This window comes from Thunnus albacares, chromosome 11 (genome assembly GCF_914725855.1).
Source record: "Thunnus albacares chromosome 11, fThuAlb1.1, whole genome shotgun sequence".
In the NCBI taxonomy this organism is placed as follows: domain Eukaryota; kingdom Metazoa; phylum Chordata; class Actinopteri; order Scombriformes; family Scombridae; genus Thunnus; species Thunnus albacares.
In genome coordinates this window covers 31660264-31666943 of record NC_058116.1, presented here as the reverse complement: position 1 = coordinate 31666943, position 6680 = coordinate 31660264, and the positions used below count along the sequence as shown (strand labels likewise).

General features: G+C 39.2%; 1 long non-coding RNA gene across 1 annotated transcript; it reads right to left on the bottom strand.

Moving 5' to 3' along the window:
* Positions 1-334: 334 nt before the first annotated feature.
* Positions 335-3679, bottom strand: LOC122992150. The gene is made up of 3 exons (XR_006405991.1): positions 3041-3679; positions 1632-1664; positions 335-883 (listed from the first exon to the last, which is right to left on the bottom strand). It is a non-coding gene; the product is annotated as an uncharacterized LOC122992150 (long non-coding RNA).
* Between the last annotated feature and the right edge of the window lie 3001 nt (positions 3680-6680).

Genomic DNA, 6680 nt, shown 5'->3' with positions numbered 1-6680 from the left:
GCTTTCTCAGGACATACAGCCGTGTGTAATCAGTGAAAATCAATATTATGTTGTGGCCCAGAGGTAGCATGTAGATGGTAAATGAAAGGGGGACCCCACAAAAGAGATGGTCATGAGTGGAGGTAACTTCAGTCATAACAGAGAAGAACTTGTTGGACAGATAAGAAATGACCCAATCCAGAGCAATATCACTGACGCCAACATAGTTTTTCAGACAACTGATTAAGACATGTGGCTGACCACAGTTACCATTCTGGTGTAGGAATGGTAACTTTAGTTTTTACTTGTAACTAAAGTTCTACAACTTTTGTCAACCAAAGATCATTTGACCAATTAAAACAAACTTTAGTTATGATATATAATATTTGGTGTCATTGACTGCAGTCTGTGATCCCAGAGGACACTTATATCTCGCCTGGTAATTCTATGCCAGACCTGAACTGCAAACTGGACTTTTGCCTTTGGTCTGATTTTTGGTGAGTGACACACCTGCTCAGCTGGATTGAGGTTAGGTGAATGACAATCCCAGTTGAGAACATCCCACTGCTGGGTCATAAAAACTCCCTGGCTGCATTTGTTTTATATTTAGGATTGTCCTCCTCCTGCATTGTCCTTAAATTGACAGACTACCTATAAAAGAGGGCTACAGTTGATTCACTGTTCACCCAGTATGGATGTGAACACACTAAAACTACTTATAACAAAGTCAGCACTTTCATTTTAGTCATTGTTTCATTTCAAATCAAATATGCCGGAGCCAAAACAACCTAAATGTGTCACTTTCTAAATGATGGACTCTCCTCTCTACTTACCAGCTGCTATTTTCCCTCTTCCTGTTTCTAGGTCATCCTGGAGCAGTCATAGGGTGAGTTTACTCATCAGCCTACCCATGGTGGACCCACACGTGTTGAATAGCGACACACAACATTTATTATGTTATTTAGAACATTACTTTGTAGACTGCACGCACAAACACATTGCTGGTAATCTACTCATCTGTGATCACAAAGACTACACTAAAGCTTAATAAACCAAAAATTCATGCCAAAACACCCATGATCCTTCCATATATGTCTGAGGAGGGTCCAGTTAACTCACTTCTACCATAAATGTAGAGCTTTCACACAGACTAAGATAAGCAAATATCCAAATGAGGTGCAAAACAGCTGACAATAATGAACGAGTAATACAGTTCATATTGCTACCAGTGATAAATGCACTAGCCTTTCTGACAGAAACACAATAGAAATTATTACCTACTAGTGATAAATGCACTAACCATTCTGACAGAAAGACAATTGATAATATTATTGACTAACATCACTAACTTTTCTTACAAAAAGATGGTTTATCTCACTAGCTGCCAGTGATAAAACGCTTTTAATTCAGCAGACTGGTTGAAAATTTTCAACTAAATTTGCCTTCAACTGCCACGGGGCTAACGTTAATGTGAACTTAGCATTTTCTGAAAAAATGTAGCTAGCAAGCTAACATTAGCTAATTAGCCTCTTAATTTTCACGCTTAACATTAGCTTTTGTTTTCTCTTAAGTGATATTGGATATAGTAGCTTAACTACACAGTAACCAATAAGTATTTTGTATTTAATAATGTCAATAACTTTAATACTCACCAATGGAGCAAGCTCTGGATGGTTGGTCGGGATCTAGATTTGTGGTGAAAGCGAAAATGGCATATCATTGACTGAAGCCGTGTTTGATTCTATTGGCTGCTGGAGGAAATGGGTTGGATTTCTGTTAGAAAAGCTTTCCGGCAGAAAGCCCTGAGGGAAAACCTATAAAAAGAGACTGAACTAAGCTCCAAACAGAACAAGCTCTGATCTAGAGCGAAAGAGATAGCAGTTGGTTAATGAGTGTTTTTGAAACTTTGTTTTTGAGTTTGACTCTGATTGAAGCTGTTGTCAGGCTTTGTTGGAGCAGAGAACTTCCTAGTTTCACTCTCTGAGTTTCAATAGGTGGGCCGCTGTCGGGGGTTCACATCCTCTATTGTTGCCTTGCTATGAAAATCTAAAAGGGGTGGGTTCAGCCTCCTGATATTTAAACACACAAGCTGTGCTGTAGTGTCAGCAATTCAGTCTACCAGTTAAAAGCGATTTGTGTAAAGACCTTTGAGTCTACCTGTGCGAGTCCACCGAACAGTGAATCTTTTTCTACTATCTATTCACATAGCCTGCCTCTCTCACCATGTGCTACAAAGACATCCCCGTCATCCAAGGCTTTTGAAAAAATGCAATTCTCCTTTACTCTTGGCCTATAGAAATGCCAGTCTGCTGTAAACAAAACAGAATTTATCCAAGCAATTGCTAATCTGACAGACAGATACTAGCCCTGACTGAAACCTGGATCCGTCCAGAAAACACTGCCACACTGGCCGCACTCTCTGTTGACTCCACTTTCTCACACACACCCCGTCCTGTTGGGCGTGGAAGGGGTATTTTCATTTCCAAACACCTACAGCCTACATAATGGAAATGGTAATAAACAATTAAATGAGTGTCTTGCTGACAGACTCTCGTCTTCTTCCTGACTATACTTTTATCCATACTAAATAACGGGGGGAAATAAGAGATCATTGGTGACGGAAATTGCATCCATTGAGTGCAAAGAGTTAAGAAGAATGGATTACATTAAAATTTGTAAGGTCCTGGGTTATCAATATGTTGAATGACAGCAAGATAGCCCCTTTCTGTTAGCCAGTGTCCCATCCACTGTTTAAGTGGATTACTAGCATGACCCCCTCCAACACTATAAAAGAACTAGAGCACCTTGGCTTTGGCTGGGTGTGTAGTCTCTTGTTTGCTAGTGTCAGCATGCAATACTTTCATTGCAAGCTTAGCATTAGCATCCTGATGTATGCTGCAGTCACAACAGTAGATGTAAACTCTCTGGGCAGACAGAAAGGTCTATACTTAACTATGAGATATGCTAGGTTAGCAGAGCAGTGCCTCTTTATAATGGCATTGTCCATGCACCACGATTTTTTAATATAAATGCACAGTGCCCCATGCCACTCTGGTCTTACCAGAGTCATCAGCTGTTGTATCCACCCTGAGGATGTATCAGCCTGGTAGCTCAATGGCGTTTTCGGGGATCTTGCTGTTAAGCCAAGTTTCCATAAAAATCATGATGTTGCAGTCCATAATCTTTTTGCTATTGGTGATCCGCAGTCACAGTTCATCCATGTTGTTCACCAGAGACCATACATTGGTGAGGAAAATGCTGGGTAGAGATAGCCGATGAGGAGTTAGCCTTAGCTTAGCCATTAGAGCTCCTCTCTTTCTCTGTTTGTTTACACTCTCTCCTGGCCAGCAGAGCCAGGCTGATAGATGCCAGTGTCACAGTATTAGCTGTTATTGGTGAATGGGGCCATTTTCAGTCAACGGTAGTGCTCAAGGATTATTTCAAACCCAGCTGAAGTGTCTGTTGACGGGTAGAGGTGGCATTGTTAAAGTTCCAGTCCACCGAGAGGATATATCGATGTCTCGCTGGTGTAGCATTGCTGCAGGAGCCGCTGCCTGTGTAGCGGGCCTCTCTGCCTCTCTGTCCGGTCTAACCCTCGTTGTCTCGGGGTGTGTTGTGGTGGTGCCTTCATTTTCACTACAGATGTAATCCTGTGGCTGCGGGTCCTGCCCCTTGCTGGCACATTTCAAAGAAGCGAGTAACATTGGCACCAAACTTCATTGAAAATAACAACAATTTAACATAACGATGATTGGCGATGAATTGCTTGTTAACTACTCATTTAAGTCACATTTTTACTGAAATATGTCTGCATTTACCTACAAAATAGGTGCCAAAAGACAGCGGCTCCTAGCATTACTTAATTTTTTAAATATCATCCATGCTGCTTGTCTTACACCTACAAACAAGGTCTATGTTAAATTGTGCATTTTTAATGGAGTTCAGCATCAGCATTGTTAAGTTCAGAGGCTCAGGGGCTGTTCAGATGGGGGCGCGGTTTCAGCTCCTTCAGCGGACACACCCCTAGCGTTTCAGAGTTCAGAATACTGCTGTCTTTTCCATGATTTTGAAACCTAATTTTATATACTTGGCACTTTCTTTAATCAGTCAAATTCGTCTGGGTGGTTAATAACACATTTTTCTGTGGTGTGAAAAACACATATTTATTATTGCTTTACACAGACTTTAAAGGCACATAATAAATCATGACAAACCTTTTAAAAAGGTGATCAAAGTGAGAGCTCAACAGCTGCCTCTTCAGCAGATGAAGCAGTCAGCCATGGTCTCAACATTGGTCATCACATTCATATTTCATGGTAGATTTAGAGTGTGCAGCAGTGTTGAACCTCCACAAACTGCAATGTGTCTCTACGTCCACAGAGGGGCACTCTTGCTCTGTGTCAGAAGTGAAGCCATATTCCACAGTGAATCAAACTGTCTTACACACAAGTACTGGTATTGTTTTTTGTCACAGGTGCGGCTGGTAAATGCCTCTATTTTGACATCAGCACTTTAGGACTGTAAATGTTTAATGCCTTGACTGATTGTGTTTTTCTTTCCAACCGATGTTTTTGACCTGAAGACTCTCAGAGGAGACATGAACATCAGATCTCCTGTCAGGACTGTTTGTTTCACAACCATCCATCAATCAGCAGAAACCAGAAAGCCTCTGTGATTAGACATCAGTCTGCAGCTCTTGATTGATAATCATGATCTGTTCTGTTCTTAAAGTCAATATGATTAATGAAGTGAGGTCTCAATCATATATATTTTGGTGATGGCTGCCAAGGCAAAAGTTTTCTGTGGCAGGTGAAGCTGAAGAGGAACAAAAACATCTTGGACTTTATTTATTTATTTTTTGACACTGGAGGTCAAACTCATGCCTTTTTGGTGACTGTTTTGGTCTCAGTCTTGGTTTTATCACCATCCACTGTTGCCCTGCTTTTAACTCAAGGCACTCGACTTCATCTTGGAAATGACCTTGACTAAAGCTGAACGATTGGACTTTTCTGAACAATATTGTGATGGCAGTTTAAATTGCATTTATTATCTATAAATTAAACAACAGACTATAGGTGTAGATTTGGGTATGGACAGAAGGGACATGTCCCTACCAATATCAAGGTGTGGCTGAATTGTCCTTACCATTATTTTTTACCGATAGTATTTCTAGTTTAAATGTTTCAAACATCACAGAATTTAAAACATCTTCATTGGACAACAACAAAAATTTGTCATTTGATATTTTATTTCATTTCAGGTGTGAGGCATTCTTAGCTAATCTGTAATTGTTGGTCAGACATGTCATTTAACTTTATTATGTTTAGTGAAAATTGCTCCCAAAAGTGACATCATGTCCTTTTTTTTTTTTAAATGAAAACCAAAGTGTCAGTAATAGTTGAGTTTATTTAACAAGAATGTTCTCTAATCCATCCAAACATTCATCTTTGAAATTAGTGGGAGAAATATTATTACTACTATATATTAAAAAATGTATATATAGTTATTATTGTATATGTGTCATTAAAACATAAAAATTATTTATAAGGTAAATTTTCCATCTGACAACAAATGTCTCTACCAAAGTTTCAGGCAGTTTGTTCCAGAGAACAGCAACATAGTGACTAAATGCACTTTTACCTCATTTAGATTTAATTCTAGGTACATTCAGGAGACACATGCTTGATGATCTGAGGGATCTGATTGGGCTACAGCCAGTGAGCAGGTTGGAAATATATTTAGGAGCCATACCATTTAGGGTCAAGCAGTAATACTTTACTGTACCAGCAGCCAGTGAAGTGCTTTCAGTACAGGTGTGATGTGTTGTATTTTACTAGCCCCAGTTAGCACTCTGGTTCAGCATTCTGAAACCACCTGCTCCTGAATGTGGCCAAGACCAAAGAGATGGATCTTAGGAGGATCAGGGCTAGGACAAACACCACTAACAGAGCCATTAACAAAAGATGAGGTGGAGGTGCTGGTCAAACATAAGAGCACTTTCAGTCAGAGAATTCTTCAGCTCCACTGTGTCAAACAGGAAGTCATTCCTGCCAACTGCCATCAGTGTGTAATATGACTCCTCTCTGTGTTGGAAGAGGGGAGGACTCCTCTGATGGTAAAGACAGACTGCTCACCTGGACTTTTACTTTATTACATTATCCATCACATCAGTTGTATTTCAGATTCATATTTTGATCATATTTGGGTACCGTCTGAAAATGCTGCTGTTATCATATGTATATGCATTGTGTAGACTATTCAGGTATCAATATTAAGTACAATCAATTCTGACATCGATGGACAATCATGTACTTTACCATTCTATTCATTCTGTTCTATTTATGTTTTGTATTTGAGTTAGTTTATTTAGTTATTGTATATAATTTAGCCTTTGATTGCATTTTTTTTTTAACCTTTTTTAACTCATTGTTTTTTTTTACCTCATTATAGCTGCTGTAATATTTTAATTTCCCTTTGGGATTAATAAAATAACTATCTATCTATCTATCTATCTATCTATCTATCTATCTATCTATCTATCTATCTATCTATCTAAATGATTACAGCATGTGATGAGCTAAGCTAGCTCGCACTTCCTTAGCAGCAGCATTCTGACTGCATTACAGAACCCAAAATAAACAAAACACATATCCTAACAGAAAGACCACAGGAAGGCGTTTACATTTACATGATACGGAAAT